This window comes from Acipenser ruthenus, chromosome 44 (genome assembly GCF_902713425.1).
Source record: "Acipenser ruthenus chromosome 44, fAciRut3.2 maternal haplotype, whole genome shotgun sequence".
Lineage (NCBI taxonomy): Eukaryota > Metazoa > Chordata > Actinopteri > Acipenseriformes > Acipenseridae > Acipenser > Acipenser ruthenus.
The window spans coordinates 3,026,405-3,045,541 of record NC_081232.1 but is presented as its reverse complement, the minus strand read 5'-3'; the positions used below and the strand labels follow the sequence as shown (position 1 = coordinate 3,045,541).

The following is a 19,137-nucleotide window of genomic DNA, read 5'->3' as shown; positions in this document are numbered from 1 at the left end:
AATGCCTGCAGCACTTGATATTGCCAGGTGGTCTCCCATCCAAGTACTAACCAAGCCCAACATTGCTTAGCTTCTGTGATCAGACGAGATCAGGCTTATTCAAGGTGGTGTGGCCGCAGGCGATTGCATTTCTGCTTTCATGACTTTTATGTTTAGTGAGCTGGGGGTGATTCCTCCAAAATTTCCTTTTGTCCTCCACACATTTCAATTGTAAAATGTAATGCCTGCAGCACTTGATATTCCCAGGTGGTCTCCCATCCAAGTACTAACCAAGCCCAACATTGCTTAGCTTCTGAGATCAGACGAGATCAGGCTTATTCAAGGTGGTGTGGCCGCAGGCGATTGCATTTCTGCTTTCATGACTTTTATGTTTAGTGAGCTGGGGGTGATTCCTCCAAAATTTCCTTTTGTCCTCCACACATTTCAATTGTAAAATGTAATGCCTGCAGCACTTGATATTCCCAGGTGGTCTCCCATCCAAGTACTAACCAAGCCCAACATTGCTTAGCTTCTGAGATCAGACGAGATCAGGCTTATTCAAGGTGGTGTGGCCGCAGACGATTGCATTTCTGCTTTCATGACTTTTATGTTTAGTGAGCTGGGGGTGATTCCTCCAAAATTTCCTTTTGTCCTCCACACATTTCAATTGTAAAATGTAATGCCTGCAGCACTTGATATTCCCAGGTGGTCTCCCATCCAAGTACTAACCAAGCCCAACATTGCTTAGCTTCTGAGATCAGACGAGATCAGGCTTATTCAAGGTGGTGTGGCCGCAGGCGATTGCATTTCTGCTTTCATGACTTTTATGTTTAGTGAGCTGGGGGTGATTCCTCCAAAATTTCCTTTTGTCCTCCACACATTTCAATTGTAAAATGTAATGCCTGCAGCACTTGATATTCCCAGGTGGTCTCCCATCCAAGTACTAATCAAGCCCAACATTGCTTAGCTTCTGAGATCAGACGAGATCAGGCTTATTCAAGGTGGTGTGGCCGCAGGCGATTGCATTTCTGCTTTCATGACTTTTATGTTTAGGGAGCTGGGGGTGATTCCTCCAAAATTTCCTTTTGTCCTCCACACATTTCAATTGTAAAATGTAATGCCTGCAGCACTTGATATTCCCAGGTGGTCTCCCATCCAAGTACTAACCAAGCCCAACATTGCTTAGCTTCTGAGATCAGACGAGATCAGGCTTATTCAAGGTGGTGTGGCCGCAGGCGATTGCATTTCTGCTTTCATGACTTTTATGTTTAGTGAGCTGGGGGTGATTCCTCCAAAATTTCCTTTTGTCCTCCACACATTTCAATTGTAAAATGTAATTACAAAAATGTAATGCCTGCAGCACTTGATATTCCCAGGTGGTCTCCCATCCAAGTACTAACCAAGCCCAACATTGCTTAGCTTCTGAGATCAGGCTTAAACAAGGTGGTGTGGCCGCAGGCGATTGCATTTCTGCTTTCATGACTTTTATGTTTAGTGAGCTGGGGGTGATTCCTCCAAAATTTCCTTTTGTCCTCCACACATTTCAATTGTAAAATGTAATTACAAAAATGTAATGCCTGCAGCACTTGATATTCCCAGGTGGTCTCCCATCCAAGTACTAACCAAGCCCAACACTGCTTAGCTTCTGAGATCAGACGAGATCAGGCTTATTCAAGGTGGTGAGGCCGCAGGCGATTGCATTGCTGCTTTCATGACTTTTATGTTTAGTGAGCTGGGGGTGATTCCTCCAAAATTTCCTTTTGGCCTCCACACATTTCAATTGTAAAATGTAATTACAAAAATGTAATGCCTGCAGCACTTGATATTCCCAGGTGGTCTCCCATCCAAATACTAACCAAGCCCAACACTGCTTAGCTTCTGAGATCAGACGAGATCAGGTTTATTCATGGTGGTGTGGCCGCAGGCGATTGCATTTCTGCTTTCATGACTTTTATGTTTAGTGAGCTGGGGGTGAGTCCTCCAAAATTTCCTTTTGTCCGCCACACATTTCAATTGTAAAATGTAATTACAAAAATGTAATGCCTGCAGCACTTGATATTCCCAGGTGGTCTCCCATCCAAGTACTAACCAAGCCCAACATTGCTTAGCTTCTGAGATCAGGCGAGATCAGGCTTATTCAAGGTGGTGTGGCCGCAGGCGATTGCATTTCTGCTTTCATGACTTTTATGTTTAGTGAGCTGGGGGTGATTCCTCCAAAATTTCCTTTTGTCCTCCACACATTTCAATTGTAAAATGTAATGCCTGCAGCACTTGATATTCCCAGGTGGTCTCCCATCCAAGTACTAACCAAGCCCAACATTGCTTAGCTTCTGAGATCAGACGAGATCAGGCTTATTCAAGGTGGTGTGGCCGCAGGCGATTGCATTTCTGCTTTCATGACTTTTATGTTTAGTGAGCTGGGGGTGATTCCTCCAAAATTTCCTTTTGTCCTCCACACATTTCAATTGTAAAATGTAATTACAAAAATGTAATGCCTGCAGCACTTGATATTCCCAGGTGGTCTCCCATCCAAGTACTAACCAAGCCCAACACTGCTTAGCTTCTGAGATCAGACGAGATCAGGCTTATTCAAGGTGGTGTGGCCGCAGGCGATTGCATTTCTGCTTTCATGACTTTTATGTTTAGTGAGCTGGGGGTGATTCCTCCAAAATTTCCTTTTGTCCTCCACACATTTCAATTGTAAAATGTAATGCCTGCAGCACTTGATATTCCCAGGTGGTCTCCCATCCAAGTACTAACCAAGCCCAACATTGCTTAGCTTCTGAGATCAGACGAGATCAGGCTTATTCAAGGTGGTGTGGCGGCAGGCGATTGCATTTCTGCTTTCATGACTTTTATGTTTAGTGAGCTGGGGGTGATTCCTCCAAAATTTCCTTTTGTCCTCCACACATTTCAATTGTAAAATGTAATGCCTGCAGCACTTGATATTCCCAGGTGGTCTCCCATCCAAGTACTAATCAAGCCCAACATTGCTTAGCTTCTGAGATCAGACGAGATCAGGCTTATTCAAGGTGGTGTGGCCGCAGGCGATTGCATTTCTGCTTTCATGACTTTTATGTTTAGGGAGCTGGGGGTGATTCCTCCAAAATTTCCTTTTGTCCTCCACACATTTCAATTGTAAAATGTAATGCCTGCAGCACTTGATATTCCCAGGTGGTCTCCCATCCAAGTACTAACCAAGCCCAACATTGCTTAGCTTCTGAGATCAGACGAGATCAGGCTTATTCAAGGTGGTGTGGCCGCAGGCGATTGCATTTCTGCTTTCATGACTTTTATGTTTAGTGAGCTGGGGGTGATTCCTCCAAAATTTCCTTTTGTCCTCCACACATTTCAATTGTAAAATGTAATTACAAAAATGTAATGCCTGCAGCACTTGATATTCCCAGGTGGTCTCCCATCCAAGTACTAACCAAGCCCAACATTGCTTAGCTTCTGAGATCAGGCTTAAACAAGGTGGTGTGGCCGCAGGCGATTGCATTTCTGCTTTCATGACTTTTATGTTTAGTGAGCTGGGGGTGATTCCTCCAAAATTTCCTTTTGTCCTCCACACATTTCAATTGTAAAATGTAATTACAAAAATGTAATGCCTGCAGCACTTGATATTCCCAGGTGGTCTCCCATCCAAGTACTAACCAAGCCCAACACTGCTTAGCTTCTGAGATCAGACGAGATCAGGCTTATTCAAGGTGGTGAGGCCGCAGGCGATTGCATTGCTGCTTTCATGACTTTTATGTTTAGTGAGCTGGGGGTGATTCCTCCAAAATTTCCTTTTGGCCTCCACACATTTCAATTGTAAAATGTAATTACAAAAATGTAATGCCTGCAGCACTTGATATTCCCAGGTGGTCTCCCATCCAAATACTAACCAAGCCCAACACTGCTTAGCTTCTGAGATCAGACGAGATCAGGTTTATTCATGGTGGTGTGGCCGCAGGCGATTGCATTTCTGCTTTCATGACTTTTATGTTTAGTGAGCTGGGGGTGAGTCCTCCAAAATTTCCTTTTGTCCGCCACACATTTCAATTGTAAAATGTAATTACAAAAATGTAATGCCTGCAGCACTTGATATTCCCAGGTGGTCTCCCATCCAAGTACTAACCAAGCCCAACATTGCTTAGCTTCTGAGATCAGGCGAGATCAGGCTTATTCAAGGTGGTGTGGCCGCAGGCGATTGCATTTCTGCTTTCATGACTTTTATGTTTAGTGAGCTGGGGGTGATTCCTCCAAAATTTCCTTTTGTCCTCCACACATTTCAATTGTAAAATGTAATGCCTGCAGCACTTGATATTCCCAGGTGGTCTCCCATCCAAGTACTAACCAAGCCCAACATTGCTTAGCTTCTGAGATCAGACGAGATCAGGCTTATTCAAGGTGGTGTGGCCGCAGGCGATTGCATTTCTGCTTTCATGACTTTTATGTTTAGTGAGCTGGGGGTGATTCCTCCAAAATTTCCTTTTGTCCTCCACACATTTCAATTGTAAAATGTAATTACAAAAATGTAATGCCTGCAGCACTTGATATTCCCAGGTGGTCTCCCATCCAAGTACTAACCAAGCCCAACACTGCTTAGCTTCTGAGATCAGACGAGATCAGGCTTATTCAAGGTGGTGTGGCCGCAGGCGATTGCATTTCTGCTTTCATGACTTTTATGTTTAGTGAGCTGGGGGTGATTCCTCCAAAATTTCCTTTTGTCCTCCACACATTTCAATTGTAAAATGTAATGCCTGCAGCACTTGATATTCCCAGGTGGTCTCCCATCCAAGTACTAACCAAGCCCAACATTGCTTAGCTTCTGAGATCAGACGAGATCAGGCTTATTCAAGGTGGTGTGGCCGCAGGCGATTGCATTTCTGCTTTCATGACTTTTATGTTTAGTGAGCTGGGGGTGATTCCTCCAAAATTTCCTTTTGTCCTCCACACATTTCAATTGTAAAATGTAATGCCTGCAGCACTTGATATTCCCAGGTGGTCTCCCATCCAAGTACTAACCAAGCCCAACATTGCTTAGCTTCTGAGATCAGACGCGATCAGGCTTATTCAAGGTGGTGTGGCCGCAGGCGAATGCATTTCTGCTTTCATGACTTTTATGTTTAGTGAGCTGGGGGTGATTCCTCCAAAATTTCCTTTTGTCCTCCACACATTTCAATTGTAAAATGTAATGCCTGCAGCACTTGATATTCCCAGGTGGTCTCCCATCCAAGTACTAACCAAGCCCAACATTGCTTAGCTTCTGAGATCAGACGAGATCAGGCTTATTCAAGGTGGTGTGGCCGCAGGCGATTGCATTTCTGCTTTCATGACTTTTATGTTTAGTGAGCTGGAGGTGATTCCTCCAAAATTTCCTTTTGTCCTCCACACATTTCAATTGTAAAATGTAATTACAAAAATGTAATGCCTGCAGCACTTGATAGTCCCAGGTGGTCTCCCATCCAAGTACTAACCAAGCCCAACATTGCTTAGCTTCTGAGATCAGGCTTATTCAAGGTGGTGTGGCCGCAGGCGATTGCATTTCTGCTTTCATGACTTTTATGTTTAGTGAGCTGGGGGTGATTCCTCAAAAATTTCCTTTCGTCCACCACACATTTCAATTGTAAAATGTAATGCCTGCAGCACTTGATAGTCCCAGGTGGTCTCCCATCCAAGTACTAACCAAGCCCAACATTTCTTAGCTTCTGAGATCAGGCGAGATCAGGCTTATTCAAGGTGGTGTGGCCGCAGGCGATTGCATTTCTGCTTTCATGACTTTTATGTTTAGGGAGCTGGGGGTGATTCCTCCAAAATTTCCTTTTGTCCTCCACACATTTCAATTCTAAAATGTAATTACAAAAATGTAATGCCTGCAGCACTTGATATTCCCAGGTGGTCTCCCATCCAAGTACTAACCAAGCCCAACATTGCTTAGCTTCTGAGATCAGGCTTATTCAAGGTGGTGTGGCCGCAGGCGATTGCATTTCTGCTTTCATGACTTTTATGTTTAGGGAGCTGGGGGTGATTCCTCCAAAATTTCCTTTTGTCCTCCACACATTTCAATTGTAAAATGTAATGCCTGCAGCACTTGATATTCCCAGGTGGTCTCCCATCCAAGTACTAACCAAGCCCAACACTGCTTAGCTTCTGAGATCAGACGAGATCAGGCTTATTCAAGGTGGTGTGGCCGCAGGCGATTGCATTTCTGCTTTCATGACTTTTATGTTTAGTGAGCTGGGGGTGATTCCTCCAAAATTTCCTTTTGTCCTCCACACATTTCAATTGTAAAATGTAATGCCTGCAGCACTTGATATTCCCAGGTGGTCTCCCATCCAAGTACTAACCAAGCCCAACATTGCTTAGCTTCTGAGATCAGACGAGATCAGGCTTATTCAAGGTGGTGTGGCCGCAGGCGATTGCATTTCTGCTTTCATGACTTTTATGTTTAGTGAGCTGGGGGTGATTCCTCCAAAATTTCCTTTTGTCCTCCACACATTTCAATTGTAAAATGTAATGCCTGCAGCACTTGATATTCCCAGGTGGTCTCCCATCCAAGTACTAATCAAGCCCCACATTGCTTAGCTTCTGAGATCAGACGAGATCAGGCTTATTCAAGGTGGTGTGGCCGCAGGCGATTGCATTTCTGCTTTCATGACTTTTATGTTTAGTGAGCTGGGGGTGATTCCTCCAAAATTTCCTTTTGTCCTCCACACATTTCAATTGTAAAATGTAATTACAAAAATGTAATGCCTGCAGCACTTGATATTCCCAGGTGGTCTCCCATCCAAGTACTAACCAAGCCCAACATTGCTTAGCTTCTGAGATCAGGCTTATTCAAGGTGGTGTGGCTGCAGGCGATTGCGTTTCTGCTTTCATGACTTTTATGTTTAGTGAGCTGGGGGTGATTCCTCCAAAATTTCCTTTTGTCCTCCACACATTTCAATTGTAAAATGTAATGCCTGCAGCACTTGATATTCCCAGGTGGTCTCCCATCCAAGTACTAATCAAGCCCAACATTGCTTAGCTTCTGAGATCAGACGAGATCAGGCTTATTCAAGGTGGTGTGGCCGCAGGCGATTGCATTTCTGCTTTCATGACTTTTATGTTTAGTGAGCTGGGGGTGATTCCTCCAAAATTTCCTTTTGTCCTCCACACATTTCAAATGTAAAATGTAATGCCTGCAGCACTTGATATTCCCAGGTGGTCTCCCATCCAAGTACTAACCAAGCCCAACATTGCTTAGCTTCTGAGATCAGGCTTATTCAAGGTGGTGTGGCCGCAGGCGATTGCATTTCTGCTTTCATGACTTTTATGTTTAGTGAGCTGGGGGTGATTCCTCCAAAATTTCCTTTTGTCCTCCACACATTTCAATTGTAAAATGTAATTACAAAAATGTAATGCCTGCAGCACTTGATATTCCCAGGTGGTCTCCCATCCAAGTACTAACCAAGCCCAACATTGCTTAGCTTCTGAGATCAGACGAGATCAGGCTTATTCAAGGTGGTGTGGCCGCAGGCGATTGTATTTCTGCTTTCATGACTTTTATGTTTAGTGAGCTGGGGGTGATTCCTCCAAAATTTCCTTTTGTCCTCCACACATTTCAATTGTAAAATGTAATGCCTGCAGCACTTGATATTCCCAGGTGGTCTCCCATCCAAGTACTAACCTAGCCCAACATTGCTTAGCTTCTGAGATCAGACGAGATCAGGCTTATTCAAGGTGGTGTGGCTGCAGGAGATTGCATTTCTGCTTTCATGACTTTTATGTTTAGTGAGCTGGGGGTGATTCCTCCAAAATTTCCTTTTGTCCTCCACACATTTCAATTGTAAAATGTAATGCCTGCAGCACTTGATATTCCCAGGTGGTCTCCCATCCAAGTACTAATCAAGCCCAACATTGCTTAGCTTCTGAGATCAGACGAGATCAGGCTTATTCAAGGTGGTGTGGCCGCAGGCGATTGCATTTCTGCTTTCATGACTTTTATGTTTAGTGAGCTGGGGGTGATTCCTCCAAAATTTCCTTTTGTCCTCCACACATTTCAATTGTAAAATGTAATGCCTGCAGCACTTGATATTCCCAGGTGGTCTCCCATCCAAGTACTAATCAAGCCCAACATTGCTTAGCTTCTGAGATCAGACGAGATCAGGCTTATTCAAGGTGGTGTGGCCGCAGGCGATTGCATTTCTGCTTTCATGACTTTTATGTTTAGTGAGCTGGGGGTGATTCCTCCAAAATTTCCTTTTGTCCTCCACACATTTCAATTGTAAAATGTAATTACAAAAATGTAATGCCTGCAGCACTTGATATTCCCAGGTGGTCTCCCATCCAAGTACTAACCAAGCCCAACATTGCTTAGCTTCTGAGATCAGGCTTATTCAAGGTGGTGTGGCTGCAGGCGATTGCGTTTCTGCTTTCATGACTTTTATGTTTAGTGAGCTGGGGGTGATTCCTCCTAAATTTCCTTTTGTCCTCCACACATTTCAATTGTAAAATGTAATGCCTGCAGCACTTGATATTCCCAGGTGGTCTCCCATCCAATTACTAACCAAGCCCAACATTGCTTAGCTTCTGAGATCAGACGAGATCAGGCTTATTCAAGGTGGTATGGCCGCAGGCGATTGCATTTTTGCTTTCATGACTTTTATGTTTAGGGAGCTGGGGGTGATTCCTCCAAAATTTCCTTTTGTCCTCCACACATTTCAATTGTAAAATGTAATGCCTGCAGCACTTGATATTCCCAGGTGGTCTCCCATCCAAGTACTAAACAAGCCCAACATTGCTTAGCTTCTGAGATCAGACGAGATCAGGCTTATTCAAGGTGGTGCGGCCGCAGGCGATTGCATTTCTGCTTTCATGACTTTTATGTTTAGTGAGCTGGGGGTGATTCCTCCAAAATTTCCTTTTGGCCTCCACACATTTCAATTGTAAAATGTAATTACAAAAATGTAATGCCTGCAGCACTTGATATTCCCAGGTGGTCTCCCACCCAAGTACTAACCAATCCCAACATTGCTTAGCTTCTGAGATCAGGCTTATTCAAGGTGGTGTGGCCACAGGCGATTGCATTTCTGCTTTCATGACTTTTATGTTTAGTGAGCTGGGGGTGATTCCTCCAAAATTTCCTTTTGTCCTCCACACATTTCAATTGTAAAATGTAATGCCTGCAGCACATGATATTCCCAGGTGGTCTCCCATCCAAGTACTAACCAAGCCCAACATTGCTTAGCTTCTGAGATCAGACGAGATCAGGCTTATTCAAGGTGGTGTGGCCGCAGGCAATTGCATTTCTGCTTTCATGACTTTTATGTTTAGTGAGCTGGGGGTGATTCCTCCAAAATTTCCTTTTGTCCTCCACACATTTCAATTGTAAAATGTAATGCCTGCAGCACTTGATATTCCCAGGTGGTCTCCCATCCAAGTACTAACCAAGCCCAACATTGCTTAGCTTCTGAGATCAGACGAGATCAGGCTTATTCAAGGTGGTGTGGCCGCAGGCGATTGCATTTCTGCTTTCATGACTTTTATGTTTAGTGAGCTGGGGGTGATTCCTCCAAAATTTCCTTTTGTCCTCCACACATTTCAATTGTAAAATGTAATGCCTGCAGCACTTGATATTCCCAGGTGGTCTTCCATCCAAGTACTAACCAAGCCCAACATTGCTTAGCTTCTGAGATCAGACGAGATCAGGCTTATTCAAGGTGGTGTGGCCGCAGGCGATTGCATTTCTGCTTTCATGACTTTTATGTTTAGTGAGCTGGGGGTGATTCCTCCAAAATTTCCTTTTGTCCTCCACACATTTCAATTGTAAAATGTAATTACAAAAATCTAATGCCTGCAGCACTTGATATTCCCAGGTGGTCGCCCATCCAAGTACTAACCAATGCCAACATTGCTTAGCTTCTGAGATCAGGCTTATTCAAGGTGGTGTGGCCGCAGGTGATTGCGTTTCTGCTTTCATGACTTTTATGTTTAGTGAGCTGGGGGTGATTCCTCCAAAATTTCCTTTTGTCCTCCACACATTTCAATTGTAAAATGTAATGCCTGCAGCACTTGATATTCCCAGGTGGTCTCCCATCCAAGTACTAACCAAGCCCAACATTGCTTAGCTTCTGAGATCAGGCTTATTCAAGGTGGTGTGGCCGCAGGCGATTGCATTTCTGCTTTCATGACTTTTATGTTTAGTGAGCTGGGGGTGATTCCTCCAAAATTTCCTTTTGTCCTCCACACATTTCAATTGTAAAATGTAATGCCTGCAGCACTTGATATTCCCAGGTGGTCTCCCATCCAAGTACTAACCAAGCCCAACATTGCTTAGCTTCTGACATCAGGCTTATTCAAGGTGGTGTGGCCGCAGGCGATTGCATTTCTGCTTTCATGACTTTTATGTTTAGTGAGCTGGGGGTGATTCCTCCAAAATTTCCTTTTGTCCACACATTTCAATTGTAAAATGTAATAACAAAAATGTAATGCCTGCAGCACTTGATATTCCCAGGTGGTCTCCCATCCAAGTACTAACCAAGCCCAACATTGCTTAGCTTCTGAGATCAGACGAGATCAGGCTTATTCAAGGTGGTGTGGCCGCAGGCGATTGCATTTCTGCTTTCATGACTTTTATGTTTAGTGAGCTGGGGGTGATTCCTCCAAAATTTCCTTTTGTCCTCCACACATTTCAATTGTAAAATGTAATGCCTGCAGCACTTGATATTCCCAGGTGGTCTCCCATCCAAGTACTAACCAAGCCCAACATTGCTTAGTTTCTGAGATCAGACTTATTCAAGGTGGTTTGGCCGCAGGCGAATGCATTTCTGCTTTCATGACTTTTATGTTTAGGGAGCTGGGGGTGATTCCTCCAAAATTTCCTTTTGTCCTCCACACATTTCAATTGTATAATGTAATTACAAAAATGTAATGCCTGCAGCACTTGATATTCCCAGGTGGTCTCCCATCCAAGTACTAACCAAGCCCAACATTGCTTAGCTTCTGAGATCAGACGAGATCAGGCTTATTCAAGGTTGTGTGGCCGCAGGCGATTGCTTTTCTGCTTTCATGACTTTTATGTTTAGTGAGCTGGGGGTGATTCCTCCAAAATTTCCTTTTGTCCTCCACACATTTCAATTGTAAAATGTAATGCCTGCAGCACTTGATATCCCAGGTGGTCTCCCATCCAAGTACTAACCAAGCCCAACATTGCTTAGCTCCTGAGATCAGACGAGATCAGGCTTATTCAAAGTGGTGTGGCCGCAGGCGATTACATTTCTGCTTTCATGACTTTTATGTTTAGTGAGCTGGGGGTGATTCCTCCAAAATTTCCTTTTGTCCTTCACACATTTCAATTGTAAAATGTAATGCCTGCAGCACTTGATATTCCCAGGTGGTCTCCCATCCAAGTACTAACCAAGCCCAACATTGCTTAGCTTCTGAGATCAGACGAGATCAGGCTTATTCAAGGTGGTGTGGCCGCAGGCGATTGCATTTCTGCTTTCATGACTTTTATGTTTAGTGAGCTGGGGGTGATTCCTCCAAAATTTCCTTTTGTCCTCCACACATTTCAATTGTAAAATGTAATTACAAAAATGTAATGCCTGCAGCACTTGATATTCCCAGGTGGTCTCCCATCCAAGTACTAACCAAGCCCAACATTGCTTAGCTTCTGAGATCAGGCTTATTCAAGGTGGTGTGGCTGCAGGCGATTGCATTTTTGCTTTCATGACTTTTATGTTTAGTGAGCTGGGGGTGATTCCTCCAAAATTTCCTTTTGTCCTCCACACATTTCAATTGTAAAATGTAATTACAAAAAAGTAATGCCTGCAGCACTTGATATTCCCAGGTGGTCTCCCATCCAAGCACTAACCAAGCCCAACATTGCTTAGCTTCTGAGATCAGGCTTATTCAAGGTGGTGTGGCCGCATGCGATTGCATTTCTGCTTTCATGACTTTTATGTTTAGTGAGCTGGGGGTGATTCCTCCAAAATTTCCTTTTGTCCTCCACACATTTCAATTGTAAAATGTAATTACAAAAATGTAATGCCTGCAGCACTTGATATTCCCAGGTGGTTTCCCATCCAAGTACTAACCAAGCCCAACATTGCTTAGCTTCTGAGATCAGACGAGATCAGGCTTATTCAAGGTGGTGTGGCCGCAGGCGATTGTATTTATTCTTTCATGACTTTTATGTTTAGTGAGCTGGGGGTGATTCCTCCAAAATTTCCTTTTGTCCTCCACACATTTCAATTGTAAAATGTAATGCCTGCAGCACTTGATATTCCCAGGTGGTCTCCCATCCAAGTACTAACCAAGCCCAACATTGCTTAGCTTCTGAGATCAGACGAGATCAGGCTTATTCAAGGTGGTGTGGCCGCAGGCGATTGCATTTCTGCTTTCATGACTTTTATGTTTAGTGAGCTGGGGGTGATTCCTCCAAAATTTCCTTTTGTCCTCCACACATTTCAATTGTAAAATGTAATGCCTGCAGCACTTGATATTCCCAGGTGGTCTCCCATCCAAGTACTAACCAAGCCCAACATTGCTTAGCTTCTGAGATCAGACGAGATCAGGCTTATTCAAGGTGGTGTGGCCGCAGGCGATTGCATTTCTGCTTTCATGACTTTTATGTTTAGTGAGCTGGGGGTGATTCCTCCAAAATTTCCTTTTGTCCTCCACACATTTCAATTGTAAAATGTAATGCCTGCAGCACTTGATATTCCCAGGTGGTCTCCCATCCAAGTACTAACCAAGCCCAACATTGCTTAGCTTCTGAGATCAGACGAGATCAGGCTTATTCAAGGTGGTGTGGCCGCAGGCGATTGCATTTCTGCTTTCATGACTTTTATGTTTAGTGAGCTGGGGGTGATTCCTCCAAAATTTCCTTTTGTCCTCCACACATTTCAATTGTAAAATGTAATGCCTGCAGCACTTGATATTCCCAGGTGGTCTCCCATCCAAGTACTAACCAAGCCCAACATTGCGTAGCTTCTGAGATCAGACGAGATCAGACGAGATCAGGCTTATTCAAGGTGGTGTGGCCGCAGGCGATTGCATTTCTGCTTTCATGACTTTTATGTTTAGTGAGCTGGGGGTGATTCCTCCAAAATTTCCTTTTGTCCTCCACACATTTCAATTGTAAAATGTAATGCCTGCAGCACTTGATATTCCCAGGTGGTCTCCCATCCAAGTACTAACCAAGCCCAACATTGCTTAGCTTCTGAGATCAGACGAGATCAGGCTTATTCAAGGTGGTGTGGCCGCAGGCGATTGCATTTCTGCTTTCATGACTTTTATGTTTAGTGAGCTGGGGGTGATTCCTCCAAAATTTCCTTTTGTCCTCCACACATTTCAATTGTAAAATGTAATGCCTGCAGCACTTGATATTCCCAGGTGGTCTCCCATCCAAGTACTAACCAAGCCCAACATTGCTTAGCTTCTGAGATCAGACGAGATCAGGCTTATTCAAGGTGGTGTGGCCGCAGGCGATTGCATTTCTGCTTTCATGACTTTTATGTTTAGTGAGCTGGGGGTGATTCCTCCAAAATTTCCTTTTGTCCTCCACACATTTCAATTGTAAAATGTAATTACAAAAATGTAATGCCTGCAGCACTTGATATTTCCAGGTGGTCTCCCATCCAAGTACTAACCAAGCCCAACATTGCTTAGCTTCTGAGATCAGACGAGATCAGGCTTATTCAAGGTGGTGTGGCCGCAGGCGATTGCATTTCTGCTTTCATGACTTTTATGTTTAGTGAGCTGGGGGTGATTCCTCCAAAATTTCCTTTTGTCCTCCACACATTTCAATTGTAAAATGTAATGCCTGCAGCACTTGATATTCCCAGGTGGTCTCCCATCCAAGTACTAACCAAGCCCAACATTGCTTAGCTTCTGAGATCAGACGAGATCAGGCTTATTCAAGGTGGTGTGGCCGCAGGCGATTGCATTTCTGCTTTCATGACTTTTATGTTTAGTGAGCTGGGGGTGATTCCTCCAAAATTTCCTTTTGTCCTCCACACATTTCAATTGTAAAATGTAATTACAAAAATGTAATGCCTGCAGCACTTGATATTCCCAGGTGGTCTCCCATCCAAGCACTAACCAAGCCCAACATTGCTTAGCTTCTGAGATCAGGCTTATTCAAGGTGGTGTGGCCGCATGCGATTGCATTTCTGCTTTCATGACTTTTATGTTTAGTGAGCTGGGGGTGATTCCTCCAAAATTTCCTTTTGTCCTCCACACATTTCAATTGTAAAATGTAATTACAAAAATGTAATGCCTGCAGCACTTGATATTCCCAGGTGGTTTCCCATCCAAGTACTAACCAAGCCCAACATTGCTTAGCTTCTGAGATCAGACGAGATCAGGCTTATTCAAGGTGGTGTGGCCGCAGGCGATTGTATTTATTCTTTCATGACTTTTATGTTTAGTGAGCTGGGGGTGATTCCTCCAAAATTTCCTTTTGTCCTCCACACATTTCAATTGTAAAATGTAATGCCTGCAGCACTTGATATTCCCAGGTGGTCTCCCATCCAAGTACTAACCAAGCCCAACATTGCTTAGCTTCTGAGATCAGACGAGATCAGGCTTATTCAAGGTGGTGTGGCCGCAGGCGATTGCATTTCTGCTTTCATGACTTTTATGTTTAGTGAGCTGGGGGTGATTCCTCCAAAATTTCCTTTTGTCCTCCACACATTTCAATTGTAAAATGTAATGCCTGCAGCACTTGATATTCCCAGGTGGTCTCCCATCCAAGTACTAACCAAGCCCAACATTGCTTAGCTTCTGAGATCAGACGAGATCAGGCTTATTCAAGGTGGTGTGGCCGCAGGCGATTGCATTTCTGCTTTCATGACTTTTATGTTTAGTGAGCTGGGGGTGATTCCTCCAAAATTTCCTTTTGTCCTCCACACATTTCAATTGTAAAATGTAATGCCTGCAGCACTTGATATTCCCAGGTGGTCTCCCATCCAAGTACTAACCAAGCCCAACATTGCTTAGCTTCTGAGATCAGACGAGATCAGGCTTATTCAAGGTGGTGTGGCCGCAGGCGATTGCATTTCTGCTTTCATGACTTTTATGTTTAGTGAGCTGGGGGTGATTCCTCCAAAATTTCCTTTTGTCCTCCACACATTTCAATTGTAAAATGTAATGCCTGCAGCACTTGATATTCCCAGGTGGTCTCCCATCCAAGTACTAACCAAGCCCAACATTGCGTAGCTTCTGAGATCAGACGAGATCAGACGAGATCAGGCTTATTCAAGGTGGTGTGGCCGCAGGCGATTGCATTTCTGCTTTCATGACTTTTATGTTTAGTGAGCTGGGGGTGATTCCTCCAAAATTTCCTTTTGTCCTCCACACATTTCAATTGTAAAATGTAATGCCTGCAGCACTTGATATTCCCAGGTGGTCTCCCATCCAAGTACTAACCAAGCCCAACATTGCTTAGCTTCTGAGATCAGACGAGATCAGGCTTATTCAAGGTGGTGTGGCCGCAGGCGATTGCATTTCTGCTTTCATGACTTTTATGTTTAGTGAGCTGGGGGTGATTCCTCCAAAATTTCCTTTTGTCCTCCACACATTTCAATTGTAAAATGTAATGCCTGCAGCACTTGATATTCCCAGGTGGTCTCCCATCCAAGTACTAACCAAGCCCAACATTGCTTAGCTTCTGAGATCAGACGAGATCAGGCTTATTCAAGGTGGTGTGGCCGCAGGCGATTGCATTTCTGCTTTCATGACTTTTATGTTTAGTGAGCTGGGGGTGATTCCTCCAAAATTTCCTTTTGTCCTCCACACATTTCAATTGTAAAATGTAATTACAAAAATGTAATGCCTGCAGCACTTGATATTTCCAGGTGGTCTCCCATCCAAGTACTAACCAAGCCCAACATTGCTTAGCTTCTGAGATCAGACGAGATCAGGCTTATTCAAGGTGGTGTGGCCGCAGGCGATTGCATTTCTGCTTTCATGACTTTTATGTTTAGTGAGCTGGGGGTGATTCCTCCAAAATTTCCTTTTGTCCTCCACACATTTCAATTGTAAAATGTAATGCCTGCAGCACTTGATATTCCCAGGTGGTCTCCCATCCAAGTACTAACCAAGCCCAACATTGCTTAGCTTCTGAGATCAGACGAGATCAGGCTTATTCAAGGTGGTGTGGCCGCAGGCGATTGCATTTCTGCTTTCATGACTTTTATGTTTAGTGAGCTGGGGGTGATTCCTCCAAAATTTCCTTTTGTCCTCCACACATTTCAATTGTAAAATGTAATTACAAAAATGTAATGCCTGCAGCACTTGATATTCCCAGGTGGTCTCCCATCCAAGTACTAACCAAGCCCAACATTGCTTAGCTTCTGAGATCAGGCTTATTCAAGGTGGTGTGGCCGCAGGCGAATGCATTTCTGCTTTCATGACTTTTATGTTTAGTGAGCTGGGGGTGATTCCTCCAAAATTTCCTTTTGTCCTCCACACATTTCAATTGTAAAATGTAATGCCTGCAGCACTTGATATTCCCAGGTGGTCTCCCATCCAAGTACTAACCAAGCCCAACATTGCTTAGCTTCTGAGATCAGACGAGATCAGGCTTATTCAAGGTGGTGTGGCCGCAAGCGACTGCATTTCTGCTTTCATGACTTTTATGTTTAGTGAGCTGGGGGTGATTCCTCCAAAATTTCCTTTTGTCCTCCACACATTTCAATTGTAAAATGTAATGCCTGCAGCACTTGATATTCCCAGGTGGTCTCCCATCCAAGTACTAACCAAGCCCAACATTGCTTAGCTTCTGAGATCAGACGAGATCAGGCTTATTCAAGGTGGTGTGGCCGCAGGCGATTGCATTTCTGCTTTCATGACTTTTATGTTTAGTGAGCTGGGGGTGATTCCTCCAAAATTTCCTTTTGTCCTCCACACATTTCAATTGTAAAATGTAATGCCTGCAGCACTTGAGATTCCCAGGTGGTCTCCCATCCAAGTACTCCCATCCAAGTACCCTTCCTCACCAACTATGCTACCCAGCTCCTGGTCCAGGCCCTGGTACTCTCCCGCCTAGACTACTGCAACTCCCTCCTGGCTGGCCTCCCTGCGTCCGCCACCCGTCCGCTCCAGCTCATCCAGAACTCTGCTGCTCGCCTGGTGTTCTCTCTACCTCGCTTCGCCCACGCTACTCCACTACTCCGCTCGCTCCACTGGCTCCCGATCACCGCTCGCATCCAGTTCAAGACTCTTGTACTAGCCTACAGATGCCTTGATCAGACTGCACCCAGCTACCTGCAGACCCTCATCTCTCCCTACACCCCCACTCGACCTCTCCGCTCCGCCTGCACTAGAAGACTGGCTCTACCTCCGCTACGCTCCCCTGCCTGCCGAGCCCGCTCCTTCTCCACCCTTGCTCCGCAGTGGTGGAACGACCTTCCTACAGATGTCAGGACTGCCCAGTCCCTGACCACATTCCGGCGCCTCCTTAAGACTCACCTCTTCAAACAGCACCTGTAGAACTCCTCTGTTGTATCCTGGGACACTATCACCCTTCATTTAAATATGCTTTATTTTGCTCTTATCTGCCCCCTATTTTACTGCATTTAATCCTGTACCTCAGAATATTGTAATCTGCCAAGTGTTTAATCTGTAGTATTTTGTACTTAATCATATCCTGATGTAACTATCACTATTTAATCATATCCTGATGTAACTTTCACTATTATCTGCTGTATTATTGAATTGTGATTTGTCACACTTGAGAATTATTGTATTTCTTGTTCTTATTGTATGACTTATATTGTAACACTTGAATGTATTTGTATTTGCTTGCGATTGTAAGTCGCCCTGGATAAGGGCGTCTGCTAAGAAATAAATAATAATAATAATAATAATACTAACCAAGCCCAACATTGCTTAGCTTCTGAGATCAGACGAGATCAGGCTTATTCAAGGTGGTGTTGCCGCAGGCGATTGCATTTCTGCTTTCATGACTTTTATGTTTAGTGAGATGGGGGTGATTCCTCCAAAATTTCCTTTTGTCCTCCACACATTTCAATTGTAAAATGTAATGCCTGCAGCACTTGATATTCCCAGGTGGTCTCCCATCCAAGTACTAACCAAGCCCAACATTGCTTAGCTTCTGAGATCAGACGAGATCAGGCTTATTCAAGGTGGTGTGGCCACAGGCGATTGCATTTCTGCTTTCATGACTTTTATGTTTAGTGAGCTGGGGGTGATTCCTCCAAAATTTCCTTTTGTCCTCCACACATTTCAATTGTAAAATGTAATGCCTGCAGCACTTGATATTCCCAGGTGGTCTCCCATCCAAGTACTAACCAAGCCCAACATTGCTTAGCTTCTGAGATCAGACGAGATCAGGCTTATTCAAGGTGGTGTGGCCGCAGGCGATTGCATTTCTGCTTTCATGACTTTTATGTTTAGTGAGCTGGGGGTGATTCCTCCAAAATTTCCTTTTGTCCTCCACACATTTCAATTGTAAAATGTAATGCCTGCAGCACTTGATATTCCCAGGTGGTCTCCCATCCAAGTACTAACCAAGCCCAACATTGCTTAGCTTCTGAGATCAGACGAGATCAGGCTTATTCAAGGTGGTGTGGCCGCAGGAGATTGCATTTCTGCTTTCATGACTTTTATGTTTAGTGAGCTGGGGGTGATTCCTCCAAAATTTCCTTTTGTCCTCCACACATTTCAATTGTAAAATGTAATGCCTGCAGCACTTGATATTCCCAGGTGGTCTCCCATCCAAGTACTAACCAAGCCCAACATTGCTTAGCTTCTGAGATCAGACGAGATCAGGCTTATTCAAGGTGGTGTGGCCGCAGGCGATTGCATTTCTGCTTTCATGACTTTTATGTTTAGTGAGCTGGGGGTGATTCCTCCAAAATTTCCTTTTGTCCTCCACACATTTCAATTGTAAAATGTAATGCCTGCAGCACTTGAGATTCCCAGGTGGTCTCCCATCCAAGTACTCCCATCCAAGTACCCTTCCTCACCAACTATGCTACCCAGCTCCTGGTCCAGACCCTGGTACTCTCCCGCCTAGACTACTGCAACTCCCTCCTGGCTGGCCTCCCTGCGTCCGCCACCCGTCCGCTCCAGCTCATCCAGAACTCTGCTGCTCGCCTGGTGTTCTCTCTACCTCGCTTCGCCCACGCTACTCCACTACTCCGCTCGCTCCACTGGCTCCCG

At 44.4% G+C, this 19,137-nt stretch overlaps 59 non-coding genes and 21 pseudogenes across 59 annotated transcripts; all 80 read right to left on the bottom strand.

Moving 5' to 3' along the window:
- Positions 1-2: 2 nt before the first annotated feature.
- LOC131714094 (5S ribosomal RNA) lies at positions 3-121 on the bottom strand (annotated as a pseudogene).
- Positions 122-221: 100 nt separating this feature from the next.
- Positions 222-340, bottom strand: LOC131711151 (5S ribosomal RNA). Its single transcript, XR_009313033.1, has one exon. It is a non-coding gene; the product is annotated as a 5S ribosomal RNA (ribosomal RNA).
- Positions 341-440: 100 nt separating this feature from the next.
- Positions 441-559, bottom strand: LOC131710073 (5S ribosomal RNA). The gene has a single exon (XR_009311943.1). It is a non-coding gene; the product is annotated as a 5S ribosomal RNA (ribosomal RNA).
- Positions 560-659: 100 nt separating this feature from the next.
- LOC131711140 (5S ribosomal RNA) lies at positions 660-778 on the bottom strand. Its single transcript, XR_009313022.1, has one exon. It is a non-coding gene; the product is annotated as a 5S ribosomal RNA (ribosomal RNA).
- Positions 779-878: 100 nt separating this feature from the next.
- On the bottom strand, positions 879-997 carry LOC131716628 (5S ribosomal RNA). The gene has a single exon (XR_009315515.1). It is a non-coding gene; the product is annotated as a 5S ribosomal RNA (ribosomal RNA).
- Positions 998-1,097: 100 nt separating this feature from the next.
- Positions 1,098-1,216, bottom strand: LOC131711130 (5S ribosomal RNA). Its single transcript, XR_009313012.1, has one exon. It is a non-coding gene; the product is annotated as a 5S ribosomal RNA (ribosomal RNA).
- Positions 1,217-1,330: 114 nt separating this feature from the next.
- Positions 1,331-1,439, bottom strand: LOC131715545 (5S ribosomal RNA; annotated as a pseudogene).
- Positions 1,440-1,553: 114 nt separating this feature from the next.
- Positions 1,554-1,672, bottom strand: LOC131712111 (5S ribosomal RNA). Its single transcript, XR_009314000.1, has one exon. It is a non-coding gene; the product is annotated as a 5S ribosomal RNA (ribosomal RNA).
- Positions 1,673-1,786: 114 nt separating this feature from the next.
- LOC131712323 (5S ribosomal RNA) lies at positions 1,787-1,905 on the bottom strand. The gene has a single exon (XR_009314218.1). It is a non-coding gene; the product is annotated as a 5S ribosomal RNA (ribosomal RNA).
- A 114-nt stretch (positions 1,906-2,019) lies between these two features.
- LOC131711535 (5S ribosomal RNA) lies at positions 2,020-2,138 on the bottom strand. The gene has a single exon (XR_009313421.1). It is a non-coding gene; the product is annotated as a 5S ribosomal RNA (ribosomal RNA).
- A 100-nt stretch (positions 2,139-2,238) lies between these two features.
- Positions 2,239-2,357, bottom strand: LOC131711119 (5S ribosomal RNA). Its single transcript, XR_009313001.1, has one exon. It is a non-coding gene; the product is annotated as a 5S ribosomal RNA (ribosomal RNA).
- Positions 2,358-2,471: 114 nt separating this feature from the next.
- LOC131710024 (5S ribosomal RNA) lies at positions 2,472-2,590 on the bottom strand. The gene has a single exon (XR_009311889.1). It is a non-coding gene; the product is annotated as a 5S ribosomal RNA (ribosomal RNA).
- Positions 2,591-2,690: 100 nt separating this feature from the next.
- LOC131712303 (5S ribosomal RNA) lies at positions 2,691-2,809 on the bottom strand. Its single transcript, XR_009314198.1, has one exon. It is a non-coding gene; the product is annotated as a 5S ribosomal RNA (ribosomal RNA).
- Positions 2,810-2,909: 100 nt separating this feature from the next.
- On the bottom strand, positions 2,910-3,028 carry LOC131716617 (5S ribosomal RNA). The gene has a single exon (XR_009315504.1). It is a non-coding gene; the product is annotated as a 5S ribosomal RNA (ribosomal RNA).
- Positions 3,029-3,128: 100 nt separating this feature from the next.
- Positions 3,129-3,247, bottom strand: LOC131711108 (5S ribosomal RNA). Its single transcript, XR_009312990.1, has one exon. It is a non-coding gene; the product is annotated as a 5S ribosomal RNA (ribosomal RNA).
- Positions 3,248-3,361: 114 nt separating this feature from the next.
- LOC131715544 (5S ribosomal RNA) lies at positions 3,362-3,470 on the bottom strand (annotated as a pseudogene).
- A 114-nt stretch (positions 3,471-3,584) lies between these two features.
- Positions 3,585-3,703, bottom strand: LOC131712110 (5S ribosomal RNA). The gene has a single exon (XR_009313999.1). It is a non-coding gene; the product is annotated as a 5S ribosomal RNA (ribosomal RNA).
- Positions 3,704-3,817: 114 nt separating this feature from the next.
- On the bottom strand, positions 3,818-3,936 carry LOC131712322 (5S ribosomal RNA). The gene has a single exon (XR_009314217.1). It is a non-coding gene; the product is annotated as a 5S ribosomal RNA (ribosomal RNA).
- Positions 3,937-4,050: 114 nt separating this feature from the next.
- LOC131711534 (5S ribosomal RNA) lies at positions 4,051-4,169 on the bottom strand. The gene has a single exon (XR_009313420.1). It is a non-coding gene; the product is annotated as a 5S ribosomal RNA (ribosomal RNA).
- A 100-nt stretch (positions 4,170-4,269) lies between these two features.
- On the bottom strand, positions 4,270-4,388 carry LOC131711096 (5S ribosomal RNA). Its single transcript, XR_009312978.1, has one exon. It is a non-coding gene; the product is annotated as a 5S ribosomal RNA (ribosomal RNA).
- A 114-nt stretch (positions 4,389-4,502) lies between these two features.
- LOC131710023 (5S ribosomal RNA) lies at positions 4,503-4,621 on the bottom strand. Its single transcript, XR_009311888.1, has one exon. It is a non-coding gene; the product is annotated as a 5S ribosomal RNA (ribosomal RNA).
- A 100-nt stretch (positions 4,622-4,721) lies between these two features.
- On the bottom strand, positions 4,722-4,840 carry LOC131711085 (5S ribosomal RNA). Its single transcript, XR_009312967.1, has one exon. It is a non-coding gene; the product is annotated as a 5S ribosomal RNA (ribosomal RNA).
- Positions 4,841-4,940: 100 nt separating this feature from the next.
- On the bottom strand, positions 4,941-5,059 carry LOC131710395 (5S ribosomal RNA). Its single transcript, XR_009312267.1, has one exon. It is a non-coding gene; the product is annotated as a 5S ribosomal RNA (ribosomal RNA).
- Positions 5,060-5,159: 100 nt separating this feature from the next.
- LOC131711074 (5S ribosomal RNA) lies at positions 5,160-5,278 on the bottom strand. The gene has a single exon (XR_009312956.1). It is a non-coding gene; the product is annotated as a 5S ribosomal RNA (ribosomal RNA).
- Positions 5,279-5,392: 114 nt separating this feature from the next.
- LOC131716172 (5S ribosomal RNA) lies at positions 5,393-5,501 on the bottom strand (annotated as a pseudogene).
- Positions 5,502-5,601: 100 nt separating this feature from the next.
- On the bottom strand, positions 5,602-5,720 carry LOC131714264 (5S ribosomal RNA; annotated as a pseudogene).
- A 114-nt stretch (positions 5,721-5,834) lies between these two features.
- On the bottom strand, positions 5,835-5,943 carry LOC131714510 (5S ribosomal RNA; annotated as a pseudogene).
- A 100-nt stretch (positions 5,944-6,043) lies between these two features.
- LOC131710022 (5S ribosomal RNA) lies at positions 6,044-6,162 on the bottom strand. The gene has a single exon (XR_009311887.1). It is a non-coding gene; the product is annotated as a 5S ribosomal RNA (ribosomal RNA).
- A 100-nt stretch (positions 6,163-6,262) lies between these two features.
- On the bottom strand, positions 6,263-6,381 carry LOC131711063 (5S ribosomal RNA). Its single transcript, XR_009312945.1, has one exon. It is a non-coding gene; the product is annotated as a 5S ribosomal RNA (ribosomal RNA).
- A 100-nt stretch (positions 6,382-6,481) lies between these two features.
- LOC131720638 (5S ribosomal RNA) lies at positions 6,482-6,600 on the bottom strand. Its single transcript, XR_009319535.1, has one exon. It is a non-coding gene; the product is annotated as a 5S ribosomal RNA (ribosomal RNA).
- A 114-nt stretch (positions 6,601-6,714) lies between these two features.
- On the bottom strand, positions 6,715-6,823 carry LOC131715279 (5S ribosomal RNA; annotated as a pseudogene).
- Positions 6,824-6,923: 100 nt separating this feature from the next.
- LOC131716606 (5S ribosomal RNA) lies at positions 6,924-7,042 on the bottom strand. The gene has a single exon (XR_009315493.1). It is a non-coding gene; the product is annotated as a 5S ribosomal RNA (ribosomal RNA).
- Positions 7,043-7,142: 100 nt separating this feature from the next.
- Positions 7,143-7,251, bottom strand: LOC131714509 (5S ribosomal RNA; annotated as a pseudogene).
- A 114-nt stretch (positions 7,252-7,365) lies between these two features.
- LOC131711052 (5S ribosomal RNA) lies at positions 7,366-7,484 on the bottom strand. Its single transcript, XR_009312934.1, has one exon. It is a non-coding gene; the product is annotated as a 5S ribosomal RNA (ribosomal RNA).
- A 100-nt stretch (positions 7,485-7,584) lies between these two features.
- On the bottom strand, positions 7,585-7,703 carry LOC131710590 (5S ribosomal RNA). The gene has a single exon (XR_009312472.1). It is a non-coding gene; the product is annotated as a 5S ribosomal RNA (ribosomal RNA).
- Positions 7,704-7,803: 100 nt separating this feature from the next.
- On the bottom strand, positions 7,804-7,922 carry LOC131716595 (5S ribosomal RNA). The gene has a single exon (XR_009315482.1). It is a non-coding gene; the product is annotated as a 5S ribosomal RNA (ribosomal RNA).
- A 100-nt stretch (positions 7,923-8,022) lies between these two features.
- LOC131716583 (5S ribosomal RNA) lies at positions 8,023-8,141 on the bottom strand. Its single transcript, XR_009315470.1, has one exon. It is a non-coding gene; the product is annotated as a 5S ribosomal RNA (ribosomal RNA).
- A 114-nt stretch (positions 8,142-8,255) lies between these two features.
- Positions 8,256-8,364, bottom strand: LOC131715278 (5S ribosomal RNA; annotated as a pseudogene).
- Positions 8,365-8,464: 100 nt separating this feature from the next.
- Positions 8,465-8,583, bottom strand: LOC131710582 (5S ribosomal RNA). The gene has a single exon (XR_009312464.1). It is a non-coding gene; the product is annotated as a 5S ribosomal RNA (ribosomal RNA).
- Positions 8,584-8,683: 100 nt separating this feature from the next.
- Positions 8,684-8,802, bottom strand: LOC131711436 (5S ribosomal RNA). Its single transcript, XR_009313319.1, has one exon. It is a non-coding gene; the product is annotated as a 5S ribosomal RNA (ribosomal RNA).
- A 114-nt stretch (positions 8,803-8,916) lies between these two features.
- Positions 8,917-9,025, bottom strand: LOC131716391 (5S ribosomal RNA; annotated as a pseudogene).
- A 100-nt stretch (positions 9,026-9,125) lies between these two features.
- Positions 9,126-9,244, bottom strand: LOC131711024 (5S ribosomal RNA). Its single transcript, XR_009312906.1, has one exon. It is a non-coding gene; the product is annotated as a 5S ribosomal RNA (ribosomal RNA).
- A 100-nt stretch (positions 9,245-9,344) lies between these two features.
- LOC131711041 (5S ribosomal RNA) lies at positions 9,345-9,463 on the bottom strand. The gene has a single exon (XR_009312923.1). It is a non-coding gene; the product is annotated as a 5S ribosomal RNA (ribosomal RNA).
- A 100-nt stretch (positions 9,464-9,563) lies between these two features.
- Positions 9,564-9,682, bottom strand: LOC131710977 (5S ribosomal RNA). The gene has a single exon (XR_009312859.1). It is a non-coding gene; the product is annotated as a 5S ribosomal RNA (ribosomal RNA).
- A 114-nt stretch (positions 9,683-9,796) lies between these two features.
- LOC131716558 (5S ribosomal RNA) lies at positions 9,797-9,905 on the bottom strand (annotated as a pseudogene).
- A 100-nt stretch (positions 9,906-10,005) lies between these two features.
- LOC131714508 (5S ribosomal RNA) lies at positions 10,006-10,114 on the bottom strand (annotated as a pseudogene).
- Positions 10,115-10,214: 100 nt separating this feature from the next.
- LOC131715907 (5S ribosomal RNA) lies at positions 10,215-10,323 on the bottom strand (annotated as a pseudogene).
- Positions 10,324-10,434: 111 nt separating this feature from the next.
- On the bottom strand, positions 10,435-10,553 carry LOC131711030 (5S ribosomal RNA). The gene has a single exon (XR_009312912.1). It is a non-coding gene; the product is annotated as a 5S ribosomal RNA (ribosomal RNA).
- A 100-nt stretch (positions 10,554-10,653) lies between these two features.
- On the bottom strand, positions 10,654-10,762 carry LOC131716024 (5S ribosomal RNA; annotated as a pseudogene).
- A 114-nt stretch (positions 10,763-10,876) lies between these two features.
- On the bottom strand, positions 10,877-10,995 carry LOC131712689 (5S ribosomal RNA). The gene has a single exon (XR_009314580.1). It is a non-coding gene; the product is annotated as a 5S ribosomal RNA (ribosomal RNA).
- A 100-nt stretch (positions 10,996-11,095) lies between these two features.
- On the bottom strand, positions 11,096-11,213 carry LOC131713355 (5S ribosomal RNA; annotated as a pseudogene).
- A 100-nt stretch (positions 11,214-11,313) lies between these two features.
- LOC131711019 (5S ribosomal RNA) lies at positions 11,314-11,432 on the bottom strand. Its single transcript, XR_009312901.1, has one exon. It is a non-coding gene; the product is annotated as a 5S ribosomal RNA (ribosomal RNA).
- Positions 11,433-11,546: 114 nt separating this feature from the next.
- Positions 11,547-11,655, bottom strand: LOC131715277 (5S ribosomal RNA; annotated as a pseudogene).
- Positions 11,656-11,769: 114 nt separating this feature from the next.
- Positions 11,770-11,878, bottom strand: LOC131716363 (5S ribosomal RNA; annotated as a pseudogene).
- A 114-nt stretch (positions 11,879-11,992) lies between these two features.
- LOC131710362 (5S ribosomal RNA) lies at positions 11,993-12,111 on the bottom strand. The gene has a single exon (XR_009312234.1). It is a non-coding gene; the product is annotated as a 5S ribosomal RNA (ribosomal RNA).
- A 100-nt stretch (positions 12,112-12,211) lies between these two features.
- LOC131711008 (5S ribosomal RNA) lies at positions 12,212-12,330 on the bottom strand. The gene has a single exon (XR_009312890.1). It is a non-coding gene; the product is annotated as a 5S ribosomal RNA (ribosomal RNA).
- Positions 12,331-12,430: 100 nt separating this feature from the next.
- LOC131710998 (5S ribosomal RNA) lies at positions 12,431-12,549 on the bottom strand. Its single transcript, XR_009312880.1, has one exon. It is a non-coding gene; the product is annotated as a 5S ribosomal RNA (ribosomal RNA).
- A 100-nt stretch (positions 12,550-12,649) lies between these two features.
- On the bottom strand, positions 12,650-12,768 carry LOC131710986 (5S ribosomal RNA). The gene has a single exon (XR_009312868.1). It is a non-coding gene; the product is annotated as a 5S ribosomal RNA (ribosomal RNA).
- Positions 12,769-12,868: 100 nt separating this feature from the next.
- LOC131714271 (5S ribosomal RNA) lies at positions 12,869-12,997 on the bottom strand (annotated as a pseudogene).
- Positions 12,998-13,097: 100 nt separating this feature from the next.
- LOC131710975 (5S ribosomal RNA) lies at positions 13,098-13,216 on the bottom strand. Its single transcript, XR_009312857.1, has one exon. It is a non-coding gene; the product is annotated as a 5S ribosomal RNA (ribosomal RNA).
- Positions 13,217-13,316: 100 nt separating this feature from the next.
- Positions 13,317-13,435, bottom strand: LOC131710964 (5S ribosomal RNA). The gene has a single exon (XR_009312846.1). It is a non-coding gene; the product is annotated as a 5S ribosomal RNA (ribosomal RNA).
- A 114-nt stretch (positions 13,436-13,549) lies between these two features.
- LOC131711723 (5S ribosomal RNA) lies at positions 13,550-13,668 on the bottom strand. Its single transcript, XR_009313611.1, has one exon. It is a non-coding gene; the product is annotated as a 5S ribosomal RNA (ribosomal RNA).
- A 100-nt stretch (positions 13,669-13,768) lies between these two features.
- On the bottom strand, positions 13,769-13,887 carry LOC131710953 (5S ribosomal RNA). Its single transcript, XR_009312835.1, has one exon. It is a non-coding gene; the product is annotated as a 5S ribosomal RNA (ribosomal RNA).
- Positions 13,888-14,001: 114 nt separating this feature from the next.
- On the bottom strand, positions 14,002-14,110 carry LOC131716362 (5S ribosomal RNA; annotated as a pseudogene).
- A 114-nt stretch (positions 14,111-14,224) lies between these two features.
- On the bottom strand, positions 14,225-14,343 carry LOC131710361 (5S ribosomal RNA). The gene has a single exon (XR_009312233.1). It is a non-coding gene; the product is annotated as a 5S ribosomal RNA (ribosomal RNA).
- Positions 14,344-14,443: 100 nt separating this feature from the next.
- On the bottom strand, positions 14,444-14,562 carry LOC131710942 (5S ribosomal RNA). Its single transcript, XR_009312824.1, has one exon. It is a non-coding gene; the product is annotated as a 5S ribosomal RNA (ribosomal RNA).
- A 100-nt stretch (positions 14,563-14,662) lies between these two features.
- LOC131710931 (5S ribosomal RNA) lies at positions 14,663-14,781 on the bottom strand. The gene has a single exon (XR_009312813.1). It is a non-coding gene; the product is annotated as a 5S ribosomal RNA (ribosomal RNA).
- A 100-nt stretch (positions 14,782-14,881) lies between these two features.
- Positions 14,882-15,000, bottom strand: LOC131710919 (5S ribosomal RNA). The gene has a single exon (XR_009312802.1). It is a non-coding gene; the product is annotated as a 5S ribosomal RNA (ribosomal RNA).
- Positions 15,001-15,100: 100 nt separating this feature from the next.
- On the bottom strand, positions 15,101-15,229 carry LOC131714270 (5S ribosomal RNA; annotated as a pseudogene).
- A 100-nt stretch (positions 15,230-15,329) lies between these two features.
- On the bottom strand, positions 15,330-15,448 carry LOC131710908 (5S ribosomal RNA). The gene has a single exon (XR_009312791.1). It is a non-coding gene; the product is annotated as a 5S ribosomal RNA (ribosomal RNA).
- Positions 15,449-15,548: 100 nt separating this feature from the next.
- On the bottom strand, positions 15,549-15,667 carry LOC131710897 (5S ribosomal RNA). The gene has a single exon (XR_009312780.1). It is a non-coding gene; the product is annotated as a 5S ribosomal RNA (ribosomal RNA).
- A 114-nt stretch (positions 15,668-15,781) lies between these two features.
- Positions 15,782-15,900, bottom strand: LOC131711722 (5S ribosomal RNA). The gene has a single exon (XR_009313610.1). It is a non-coding gene; the product is annotated as a 5S ribosomal RNA (ribosomal RNA).
- A 100-nt stretch (positions 15,901-16,000) lies between these two features.
- LOC131710887 (5S ribosomal RNA) lies at positions 16,001-16,119 on the bottom strand. Its single transcript, XR_009312770.1, has one exon. It is a non-coding gene; the product is annotated as a 5S ribosomal RNA (ribosomal RNA).
- A 114-nt stretch (positions 16,120-16,233) lies between these two features.
- Positions 16,234-16,342, bottom strand: LOC131714507 (5S ribosomal RNA; annotated as a pseudogene).
- Positions 16,343-16,442: 100 nt separating this feature from the next.
- On the bottom strand, positions 16,443-16,561 carry LOC131710228 (5S ribosomal RNA). The gene has a single exon (XR_009312098.1). It is a non-coding gene; the product is annotated as a 5S ribosomal RNA (ribosomal RNA).
- A 100-nt stretch (positions 16,562-16,661) lies between these two features.
- On the bottom strand, positions 16,662-16,780 carry LOC131710876 (5S ribosomal RNA). The gene has a single exon (XR_009312758.1). It is a non-coding gene; the product is annotated as a 5S ribosomal RNA (ribosomal RNA).
- Positions 16,781-17,996: 1,216 nt separating this feature from the next.
- LOC131710112 (5S ribosomal RNA) lies at positions 17,997-18,115 on the bottom strand. Its single transcript, XR_009311981.1, has one exon. It is a non-coding gene; the product is annotated as a 5S ribosomal RNA (ribosomal RNA).
- Positions 18,116-18,215: 100 nt separating this feature from the next.
- LOC131710867 (5S ribosomal RNA) lies at positions 18,216-18,334 on the bottom strand. Its single transcript, XR_009312749.1, has one exon. It is a non-coding gene; the product is annotated as a 5S ribosomal RNA (ribosomal RNA).
- A 100-nt stretch (positions 18,335-18,434) lies between these two features.
- On the bottom strand, positions 18,435-18,553 carry LOC131710670 (5S ribosomal RNA). Its single transcript, XR_009312552.1, has one exon. It is a non-coding gene; the product is annotated as a 5S ribosomal RNA (ribosomal RNA).
- Positions 18,554-18,653: 100 nt separating this feature from the next.
- Positions 18,654-18,772, bottom strand: LOC131710856 (5S ribosomal RNA). Its single transcript, XR_009312738.1, has one exon. It is a non-coding gene; the product is annotated as a 5S ribosomal RNA (ribosomal RNA).
- Positions 18,773-19,137: the final 365 nt, after the last annotated feature.